Consider the following 13300-nt stretch of genomic DNA (forward strand, 5'->3'; position numbering starts at 1 on the left):
CCCGCCTTCCTTCCCCTACAGATTTAAATGCTCTCCATGTTATTCTACTTTGATCCATTCTCTCTAAATGACCAAACCACCTCAACAACCCCTCTTCAGCCCTCTGACTATTACTTTTATTAACTCCACACCTTCTCCTAATTTCCACACTCCGAATTTTCTATATAATATTTACATCACACATTGCTCTTAGACAGGGCATGTCCACTGCCTCCAGCCGCCTCCTCACTGCAGCATTTACAACCCAAGCTTCACATCCATATAACAGTGTTGGTACTATTATACTTTCATACATTCCCCTCTTTGCCTCCATAGATAACGTTTTTTTGTTTCCACATAAACCTCAATGCACCACTCACCTTTTTTCCCTCATCAATTCTATGATTAACCTCATCCTTCATAAATCCATCCGCCGACACGTCAACTCCCAAGTACCTATCTGAAAACATTCACTTCTTCCAAACTCCTCCTCCCCAATTTGATATCCATTTTTTCTTTAAATCATTTGATACCCTCATCACCTTACTCTTTTCTATGTTCACTTTCAACTTTCTACCTTTACACACACTCCCAAACTCATCCACTAACCTTTGCAGTTTTTCTTTAGAATCTCCCATAAGCACAGTATCATTAGCAAAAAGCAACTGTGTCAATTCCCATTTTGTATTTGATTCCCCACAATTTAATCCCACCCCCTCTCCACAACACCCTAGCATTTACTTCTTTTACAACCCCATCTATAAATATATTAAACAACTATGGTGACATTACACATTCCTGTCTAAGACCTACTTTTACCGGGAAGTAGTCTCCCTCTCTTCTACACACCCTAACTTGAGCCTCACTATCCTCATAAACACTCTTTACAGCATTTAGTAACTTACCGCCTATTCCACATACTTGCAACATCTGCCACATTGCTCCCCTATCCACTCTATCATATGCCTTTTCTAAATCCACAAATGCAATAAAAACTTCCCTACCTTTATCTAAATACTGTTCACACATATGCTTCAATGTAAACACTTGATCTACACATCCCCTACCCACTCTGAAACCTCCTTGCTCATCCTCTAATTCTTTCAATTATAACCCTACCGTACACTTTTCCTGGTATACTCAGTAAACTTATTCCTCTATAATTTTTACAATCTCTTTTGTCCCCCTTCCCTTTATATAAAGGGACTATACATGCTCTCTGCCAGTCCCTAGGTACCTTCACCTCTTTCATGCATTAAACAAAAATACCAACCACTCCAACACTATATCCCCCTCTGCTTTTAACATTTCTGTCATGATCCCATCAGTTCCAGCTGCTTTACTCCCTTTCATTCTATGTAATGCCTCACGTACCTCCCCCACACTCACATCCTGTTCTTCACTCCTAAAAGATGGTATACCTCCCTGGCGCCAGTGCATGAAATTACCGCTTCCCTTTCTTCGTCGACATTTAAAAGTTCCTCAAAATATTCTCGCCATCTACCCAAAACCTCCATCTCCCCATCTACTAGCTCCCCTACTCTGTTTTTAACTGACAAATTCATTCGTTCTCTAGGCTTTCTTAACTTGTTTAACTCCAAAAATTTTTCTTATTTTCATTAAAATTTCTTGATAGTGCCTCTCCCACTCTATCATCTGCTCTCCTTTTGCACTATCTCACCACTCTCTTTACCTTTCTTTTACTCTCCATATACTCTACTCTTTTTGTAACACTTCTGCTTTGTAAAAACCTCTCGTAAGCTAACTTTTTCTCTTTTATCACACCCTTTACTTTATCATTCCACCAATCACTCCTCTTTCCTCCTGCACCCACCCTTCTATAACCACAAACTTCTGCCCCACATTCTAATACTGCATTTTTAAAACTATTCCAACCCTCTTCAACCCCCCCCCCCTACTACTCATACTTGCACCAGCCCACCTTTCTGCCAATAGTTGCTTATATCTCACCCGAACTTCCTCCTCCCTTAGTTTATACACTTTCACCTCCCTTTTGCTTGCTGTTGCCATTTTCCTCTTTTCCCATCTACCTCTTACTCTAACTGTATCTACAACTAAATAATGATCCAATATATCAGTTGCCCCTCTATAAACATGTACATCCTGGAGTCTACCCATCAACCTTTTATCCACCAATACTTAATCTAACAAACTACTTTCATTACGTGCTATATCATACCTTGTATATTTATTTATCCCCTTCTTCATAAAATATGTATTACCAAACCTCTTTCGACACATAGCTCAATTAAAGGCTCCCCATTTTCATTTACCCCTGGCACCCCAAATTTACCTACTACTCCCTCCACAGCATTTTTGCCCACTTCAGCATTGAAATCCCCAACCACCATTACTCTCACACTTGGTTCAAAACTCCCCACGCATTCACTCAACATTTCCCAAAATCTCTCTCTCTCTCTACACTTCTCTCTTCTCCAGGTGCATATACGCTTACTATAACCCACTTTTCACATCCAACCTTTATTTTACTCCACATAATCCTTGAATTAATATATTTAGTCCCTCTTTTCCTGCCATAACTTATCCTTCAACATTATTGCTACTCCTTCTTTATCTCTAACTCTGTTTGAAACCCCTGACATAAATCCCATTTATTTCTCTCCACTGAAACTCTCCCACCCTCTTCAGCTTTGTTTCACTTAAAGCCAGGACATCCAGCTTCTTCTCATTCATAACATCCACAATCATCTCTTTCTTATCATTTGCACAACATCCACACACATTCAGACTTCCCACTTTGACAATTTTCTTATTCTTTTTAGTAATTATTACAGGAAAAGGGGTTACTAGCCCATTGTTCCCGGCATTTTAGTTGACTTTTACAGCACGCATGGCTTACGGAGGAAAGATTCTTATTCCACTTCCCCATGGATATAAAAGGAAAAGTGATAAGACCAAGAACTATTAAGATAAAACCAAAGAAAACTCAGATGAGTGTGTATAAATAAACCTGTACATGTATGTGTAGTGTGACCTAAGTGTATTTATGAGACAGACTAAAGACACCAGCAATCCTACCATCATGTAAAACAATTACAGGCTTTCGCTTCACGCTCACTTAGCAGGACGGTAGTACCTCCCTGGGTGGTTGCTGTCTACCAACCTACTAACATATATATATACATATATATATATATATATATATATATATATATATATATATATATATATATATATATATATATATATATAGAGAGAGAGAGAGAGAGAGAGAGAGAGAGAGAGAGAGAGAAAGAAAGAGAGAGAGAGATCGCAGTCAGCAGGACTCACTGCTGCTTCTGGGACGGACAAGATTCCCAGGCAGCTCTCTTAACCACTCGGCCACACAAATGCCACATAGACTGGGCAGCCTGGTTCACAAGCCATGTTTCTTTCCCAGCCTGGGCACGTCAGTGAGCCTCAAGCATGGATTCAAGGCATTTCAATCTCCTGTATGCTCTGGCCTCTCAAGCGATTTTTATATCAATGCACCACGCATATACCCGCTTGTTTCTGCCACTGATTTCAAATACCAGCCTTCACCAGTATACATATCAATGCAACCACGAACAAGTGGTTTTTAACAAACTGCGGATAGCTGGGGATCGAACCCGTGTTATTTTAGCTAAAGGTTAGAACGTCGTGATTTTTTTATTTCCTTCCCACGATGCGAGCTAAAATAACACGGATTCGACCCCCGGATAATCACGGTTTGTTATTGTTAAAAATCACTTGTTTGTGGATGCATTAATATGTATACTGCTCGTGAAGGCTGGTATTTGAGCAGAATAAAATTAGCTCTAGGGTTACCACAGCCAGGTATGTCAGTGCATCATGAAACATGCCCAGTAAGACTAGGTACATGATGTTTGTAGCGTTGATGGCCCAGTGGTTAGAACGTCGTGATTTTTGACTTGCTTCTCACGAGGCGAGCTAAAATAACATGGGTTTTATCCCCATCTAGCCGCAGTTTATATACCACTGATGTTTAAAACGAAGTCAATGATATGGTAATGAAGAAGTGGGTGGAGACAGAATACCGTAGATGACTCTGTAAGTAGGTAAGCAAAGAGACTAAGCCAGAGCACAGGTAGTCAGGGAAAACGTACACCAGTCACATGAAGACTAAGACTGTGACTGACTCAAGAGCTGAAGCCTCAGCTTTACAAAGAGAGTTGAGTGCATATGCGCGAGTATATACAATGCACACAACTATAAAGCAAAATCATGAATAGGCACTCAATAATCTTTGCAAGCAAGCACACTAATTCATACGTGTACACACACACACACACACACACACACACACACACACACACACACACACACACACACACACACACACACACACACAGGAGCTTGGACTCGACCCCTGCAACCTCAACTAGGTGAGTACACACATCGAATATATTTTAGTTTAAAGTGAAAAGTGAAGCAGCACGAGCAGGACGGGAGAAGTCAAACTTGAAAATAGGGAACTACACAGGCAAGAGGAATTCCCTGCATGAGGTTCAGTGGGAAAGAGAACTGGTGGGAAAACAGTAAATGAAATGAAGGAATATGTGACCAGGAAATGCAAGAGGGCCGAGGAGAGGTTCGTACCCAAGGACAACAGAAACAATGGGAAGACCAGAACGAGCCATTCGTTCACCCAGAGGTATAGTGAGGCCAAAACTAAGTGAGCTAGAGAATGAAGAAAAGTATAGAAGACAAAGGACCCAGGAAAATAAGGAGATTTGCCGAAGAGCCAGAAATAAATACACATGGATGAGGAGGGAGGCCCAGCGACAATACGAGAATATAATAGCATCGAAAGCCAAATTTGACCAAAACTGTCGTACAGCCACATTAGGAGGAAAACAATAGTCACAGACGGGGTAATGAGACTGAGGAGTTCAAAACGAGATTCAAGGAAGTGTTTTCAGTGGAGATAGAAGGGACTCCAGCAAACCGGGATGGAAGGGTACCTCAACAAAAAAGGGAGCAGAGGCACTGTGTGTGCCACTAACAAGAATCTTCAACACATCTATCGAAACAGGGTAACTGCCTGAGGTGTGGAAGATAGCAAATGTAGTCCCAGTCTTTAAGAAAGGAGACAGGCAGGTGGCATTAAACTACAGACCAGTGTCACTGATATGTATAGTATGCAAAGTCATGGAGAACCTTATCAGGAGAAGAGTGGTGGAGCACCTAGAAAGAAATGAGCGTGTAAACGATGACGAGCACGGTTTCAGGGAAGGGAAATCCTGTGTCACAAACCTACTGGAGTTTTACGATAATGTGACCGAAGTAAAACAAGATAGAGAGGGGGGTAGACTGCATTTTCTTGCATTGCAATAAGGCCTTCGACAGCTCTGCACAAGAGATTAATGCAGCAGCTAGAGGAGAAGGAAGGAATAGCAGGAAAGGCATCGCAATGGATCAAAGAATACCTGACAGAAGGAAACAACGTGTAATGGTACGTGACAAAGTGCCAGAGTGGGCGCCTGTTACGAGCAGGGCCGGTGCTGTTTCTGGTATATGTGAACGACATAACGAAAAGGATAGATTCAGAGGTGTCCTTGTTTGCAGACGATATGAGGTTAATGCGAAGAATTCAAACAGATGAGGATCAGATGGGATCCTCAGATGGGATCCAGATCCTCAGGATCTGGACAGGCTGTAAGCCTGGTCCAATAACTGGTTCCTGGAGCTTAACCCCACCAGACGCAAAGTCTTGAAGATTGGAGAAGGTGAAAGAAGACAGCAGACAAAGTACAGGCTAGGGGGCCAAAGACTGCAAACTTCACTGAAGGAAAGGATCTAGGGGTGAACATAATACCGAGCACATCTCCTGAGGTGTATATCAACCAAATAACTGCTGCAGCATATGAGCGCCTGGCACACTTAAGAATAGCGTTTCGACACCTGAGTGAGGAATCATTCAAGACTACACCGTATACGTGAGACCCATATTGGAGTATGCAGCACCAATATGGAACTTATACCTAGTAAAGCACGTCAAGAAATTAGAGAAAGTGCAAAGGTTTGCAGCGAGACTAGTCCCAGAGCTAAAGGGCATATTCTATGAGGAGATGTTCAGGGAAATCAACCTGACAACACTGAAGGACAAGAGGGATACTGGGGACATGATAACGGCATATAAAATACTGAGAGAATACACAAATAACCCGCACATAAAAGAGAGAAGCTTACGACGACGTTTCGGTCCGACTTGGACCATTGACAAAGTCACAGTGTGACTTTGTAAGCTTCTCTCTTTTATGTGCGGGTTATTTGTGTATCGTTCCAGTCACGGTATTGTGCCTTTTTGTTATTTACTGAGAGAAATTGACAGGGTGGATAGGGATAGGATGTTACAGTGATGGGACAAAGCAACAAGGGGACACAACTGGAAATTGAAAATTTAGATGAGCCACAAAGATATTAGGAAGTATTTCTTCAGTCACTGAGTTGTCATTAAGTGGAACAGTCTGGAGAGCGATGTAGTGGAGGCGGGATCTATACATAGCTTTAAGAAGAGATACGACAAAGCTCATGGAGCAGGGAATGGACCTAGTAGCGACCAGCGAAGAGGCGGGGCCCGGAACTGCGACTCGACCCCTACAACAACAAATAAGAGACTACAAATAGTTGAGTACACACAACACACACACACACACACACATGCACACAGACACACAGCTTAGCAAGTGATGTAGTGGAGGCAGGAACCATACATAGCTTTAAGACGAGGTATGGCAAAGCTCAGGAAGCAGAGCGAGGACCTAGTAGCGATCAGTGAAGAGGTGGGGCCAGGAGCTGAGTCTCGACCCCTGCAACCACAAGTAGGTGAGTACACACACACACACACACACACACACACACACACACACACACACACAGCTTGGGATTACTAGCAGAGTATGGACATGAATTATGGAACTCTGAAAGCCAGAAGACAAAGAGTGTGTTATGAGAGACGTGGTGATGGGCGAGTGCAACAGCGGAGTCGTACAAGGTTCAGCCTGAGGTCCCTTACCGTTCCGGGTATGTCTGATGATATGCTTGGTGTTGTATTTATCTCCAGGTCGTTTTCTTTATCTAATATTTTCAACTTCTCGTCAACAATGTTGTACTTTGTGTCCGGTCAGCTCTCACATTCCTCACTGTACTTCACCTACTCAAGTAGACAGTTTTGCACGTCAATATTCATGCTAGAAACCACAATAAGAATGGAGGATGACTAGAAGAAGGTAGACATCCTGCAGGAAGTGTCGAGCAAGGTATAAATACAGCAAAGACAACAGAAAAGGCGTTTAGCAGAGTGAAGGATACATGAGCAGACATCACGACTGAGAGGTCACAAGCACTCAAACATAATATTAACTATGTTGAAAATGGTATAAAATGCCGAGAAGTTGATGATTAAGACATAGTGTAACAACTGAGTATCTTTGTTGAAACGTTTCGCCTACACAGTAGGCATCTTCAGTCAAATACAGAGGAAGCAGGTGTAGTAGTGAAATGAAGATGTAATCAGTCCATCATCCTTGGAGATGTGAGGTGGTCAGTCCCTCAGCCTGTCTGATGAGATATGAGGTGGTCAGTCCATCACCCTGTCTGAGGGACTGACCACCTCACATCTCCAGGGATGATGGACTGATTACATCATCATTTCACTACTACACCTGCTTCCTCCGTATTTAACTGAAGAAGCCTACTATGTAGGCGAAACGTTTCAACAATATACCCAACTGTTGCACGTGTGTCTTAATCATAATACTGACTAGATTTATCTCGGTTGCTGTCAGATCAGAGAACGTCATCCCCACACTGCATAAGCTCACCCCCTTTTACCTTAACGCACGTGTTTCTGTGAGGTACAGAGTAAGTTTCTAAAGCAATTAAGTAGCAGCACTGAAGATATGACGTGAATGGGAAGATATATTTACAAGTTACCTCAAGGAAGGTGTCTCAAGTACTTCAATAAAAATAGCAGTTAGGAACAGCACAAAACTAGTGGAAACCTTCCATTATGAGGCACCAGGTTAGGAAGTCTACAACACATCTGAAGTATGTAGATAAATGGTTCAGAGAACCGACAAGTTGATCAATTAGACACATGTTCAATACTTGGGTATCTTAGTAGAGGAAACGTTTCGCCACACACTAGCTTCATCAGTCCAATACAAAGAAGAATGGTGAAGAACAAATGTGATATCACCTACGACTGCTTCTTCGTGCATATGCTGTGTTCTTTTCAAGACTGATGGACTGATTACATCAAATCAAGGCTGAGGGACTGATTACCTCAAACTCCTATTCACCATTTTTCTTTGTATGGACTGATGAAGCCACTGTGTGGCAAAACGTTTCCTCAATAAAGATAGCCAAGTGTTGCACATGAGTCTAATTTATCATCTGAAGAAGTTGTCCAGTAAGTTCTCAGAGATCACTAACCCACATCAGTTCATAAAGTTCGAAACCAATCAGAAATTGCATTATAAACTTGTCAGCTTTGAGGTTTTGCAGTCAACAGAATATGACATTCACAAATCGCATGGAAACCAGTATTTAAATTTTCAGATATTATGGAAACCAGTATTTAAATTTTCAGATATTATGGAAACCAGTATTTAAATTTTCAGATATTATGGAAACCAGTATTTAAATTTTCAGATATTATGGAAACCAGTATTTAAATTTTCAGATATTATGGAAACCAGTATTTAAATTTTCGGATATTATGGAAACCAGTATTTAAATTTTCGGATATTCAAGAAAAATGGCAAATTCTTACGTACATTAGCCAGACTTGATATAAATTTTTCTCTAAGTAAAAATGACCAGTTACTTCACGGAAAGCAATTTGTGTAAATTAAAATTTACACAACCCAATGTCGAGGTGAAGCTTCGTTTGTGAAATACACATCAGCACTAAAAGATTGAAACCGACCACAAGAATTGTCAAATTGCCTCACAACCCAACAATTATACGGTTATTAACTACTCAATACAAAGAGTAATTTTCCACTACACAGCTTAAACCCAAAAAAGTTTGAGCCATTTCATTCCAAGTTGATGCCTCAGAAGAGGCAAATGCCATGATGGAAAATAATACTATACGAATACGGAAATTAAAACCGGTAAAACAGTCCCTACACACTCCAGCAATAGTGTCTATCTTCTTCCCAGTATATACACCTGTGTTAGAAAGTTAAAACTGATCAGAAGAGATGCTTTCTGAAAAACAAAATCTGGAAGCAAACAATATAAATTTGAGCAGAGGTCACCTGCACCTGGTAAATGTTCCAGGAACCTCACTTATTATTGCTCATCAGGTGGAAAATTTAAAACCTATCTGTGAAGCCATTCTTAAGTTAGTGGATATAAAAAAAAACGCGAGTTTTCAGTATTTCTCAGTTTACTTTTTTGGGTTATATTCTACTTAAAAATTCCTGCAATTCTATAATTAAGGAATATCATTTAAGAAAGCTCAATTTTATATACTTTTTTCAATAAATATGAAAAATTCGTTCTTACACCGCCGAAATTTAAAGCAAAAATACTTAAGGTTAGAGTTTGAAGCCGATCAGAAGAGTCATTCCCTAGTTATTACATGTAAACCAATTTGCTTAGAAAATGACAAATTAATTATACACAGCTTAAAGTTAATGCCAGGTATTCTTACAGTAAAGACTACCAAGACAAAGTTTGAACCTTATAAGAAAAATCGTTCTCCAGGAATTACTCTGAATGCAACAATATCAAGTTTTTTTAACACAAAAAATCAAATCAGGCGCGATCCAAGAAAAAGGAGGCTCCAGTTCCATGGAGCAAGAGCCCTTAACCATGACGAAAGCATCACCCTGGGATGGAGGACACTCACATCCTAGACTAGTAAGACTATCAATGACCTTCAGGAAGCAACATAACTTATGTTTCAAGTCACTGGTCATCCCAAATACATGATACAAGAATGACACATGAGTGATACAAGAGTGATACGTGATACATGACACATGAGTGATACAAGAGTGATACGTGATACATGACACATGAGTGATACAAGAGTGATACATGATACATGACACATGAGTGATACAAGAGTGATACGTGATACATGAGTAATACGTGATATATGACATATGAGTGATACATGAGTGATACAGAGAGTGATACATGGCACGTGAGTGATACATGGCACGTGAGTGATACATGGCACGTGAGTGATACATGGCACGTGAGTGATACATGGCACGTGAGTGATACATGGCACGTGAGTGATACATGGCACGTGAGTGATACATGGCACGTGAGTGATACATGGCACGTGAGTGATACATGGCACGTGAGTGATACATGGCACGTGAGTGATACATGGCACGTGAGTGATACATGGTACATGAGTGATACATGGCACATGAGTGATACATGGCACATGAGTGATACATGGCACGTGAGTGATACATGGCACATGAGTGATACATGGCACATGAGTGATACATGGCACATGAGTGATACATGGTACATGAGTGATACATGGTACATGAGTGATACATGGCACATGAGTGATACATGGCACATGAGTGATACATGGTACATGAGTGATACATGGTACATGAGTGATACATGGCACATGAGTGATACATGGCACATGAGTGATACATGGCACGTGAGTGATACATGGCACGTGAGTGATACATGGCACATGAGTGATACATGGCACATGAGTGATACATGGCACATGAGTGATACATGGCACATGAGTGATACATGGCACATGAGTGATACATGGTACATGAGTGATACATGGTACATGAGTGATACATGGTACATGAGTGATACATGGCACATGAGTGATACATGGCACATGAGTGATACATGGCACGTGAGTGATACATGGCACATGAGTGATACATGGCACATGAGTGATACATGGCACATGAGTGATACATGGCACGTGAGTGATACATGGCACATGAGTGATACATGGCACATGAGTGATACATGGCACATGAGTGATACATGGCACATGAGTGATACATGGCACATGAGTGATACATGGCACATGAGTGATACATGGCACATGAGTGATACATGGCACATGAGTGCCACGTTAATACTCAACACCAGAGTGCAACACTCAAGACAACATAAAACAAAATATATTTCGTACATGGCTGGTATACAGTTCCGACAAGACGAAGAATTAGATACATGTGCAACATCTGAGTGTCTTTATTTGTAGACGTTTCGCCATCCAGTGGCTTTATCACTATATATATATATCTATGTATATATCTAGTGTGAAGACTGTAGATGTACGACAGACGAGGTAATCAGTCCCTGAGCCTCGGAGTAAGTGGTGAGCACCGAAGGTGAAGATGGACGAATTTCAAAGGATCCAAGTTATTTAGGTGATTGAATGTGTACGTTCAGTGAAGGTTCTCTGTACGTTCACCAGGTGTGGAACTTCACCTGCGTTATAAATGCCTATTAAAGTACAGCACTACTCCAGTACATTATTCCAGTACACTATTCCAGTACAGTTTTATTCCAGTACATTATTCCAGCACAATATTCTTCCAGTACAGTATTCTTCTAATACAGTTATTCCAGTACAGTAATCGTCCAGTACAGTCATTCCAGTACAGTTTATTCCAGGTCAGGGAGAACAAACGACTTAAGAGCATCATCACTTTCCTGGTATCTGATATTTTGAAGGTTCTAGTTATCCCCACCTCTTTGAAGATGGGATGGAGATTTGCCATCTGTCAACACGCCACTGGCTAAACAGTGACTGAGTGACAATGAAAGTTTTTTCTTCTTTTCTTTTCAGATAACCATACCTCGGCGGGAGACGGTGCCGATACATTAAAAAGAAGTGATCCAATCTCTCATTTTCATTAGGGTAGTAATAACAGCTGTTCTGTGATCCTTGAGACTGAGAGACTCTGACATTATCACTACAAAGTCCATCACATTATCTGTCTTAGTTTTATAGAGTCGGGTTAATTTATACTCTATTCCAGACTTACTCTATTTTCCCATAGGAAGTAACTTGGATTTCTTCTCACTGAAATCTGTTGTAAATGGCCCACTACAAGACTTATTATTGAAAGTGTAGTGTGTCCCCACTGGGTTTCACTCTCATACAAATTCTAGTATCGTCTGCAACGAATGATGTGGCTATATGATTAATCTAATGTAGGCGAGAAAGGGACATCGTAATTTACACTTGGAAAATCCCAAGGGACTGATCTCAAATTTGCATACCGGAATCACTCCGTGTGAAAACAACAGACTTGGCAGACAGCGCGAAGTACCTCCAATACAAAGCAGGTACGCGACACGTATACTGAGAGAAACCTAGTGAGTGTCAGAGGTCCCCGACTCTTCGACGACCTTTTTGTGCTTATAAGGATAATTACCAAGAAACATCTGGCTGTTTTCAAATGGGAAGTGGGCAAATTTTTCAAATCAATTTCTGACAGGAAGCTGCGATTCGTACAATGGACTGAGTACAGCTAGCAGTAACAGCCTAGTTGCTGCGCTGTATGACCCTTGTAGGTTTAGTGCTTTTTATGATAACAGCCTAGTCGATCAAACACTGATCTAGTAGGAGGAGGCTTGGCGGAGCTACTGACATACAAAAACCTCCTTCAGGTCTTTGTTGGAGATGAGAATAACATAGACAAAAGGAGAAAATACTGAGTCTTGGGGAACAAAAGGTTTGTTGCAGTCTCTGATTTCACTGAATTTCACTTCATTATAACTTGGAGTGGAGTGATGGATGGAGTAATTTATTGTAAATGTCATGTAATGGAAGTGGAAGAAAGCGAAATCGACCCACATAAATAATGGCCGACACGAAACACTAAAGTATTAGTGACAGAGGAGCCATAAAAAAAAATAACAGAAAGATCATTTGTGAATATTACTGGTATGTAATACCAACAGAATGATGAATTACACACTTGTGCAACATCTCGGTATCTTTATTCTGTAGACGTTTCGCCAACCAGTGGCTTTATCATTACAACACAAATGACCGAAGAGATCGATGATGAGGTAATCAGTCCCTCAGCCTAGCAGCAGACGTTCAGTACGGTAGCCTTGATGCATCAAGACTACGGGACTGATTACCTCATCTTCTACCTCTTCAGTTCTTTGAAACGTACTGACAAAGCCATTGGTTGGCGCAACGTCAACAGAATGTTTCACAGGTGTCTAACTCATCATGTGTAAATTTTTAACTCATCTACACTGTCAAACAATAAAACGGCTTTAAAATATATAGATGGAGAAATGTTAT

Source organism: Cherax quadricarinatus, chromosome 56, assembly GCF_038502225.1.
Source record: "Cherax quadricarinatus isolate ZL_2023a chromosome 56, ASM3850222v1, whole genome shotgun sequence".
NCBI lineage: Eukaryota > Metazoa > Arthropoda > Malacostraca > Decapoda > Parastacidae > Cherax > Cherax quadricarinatus.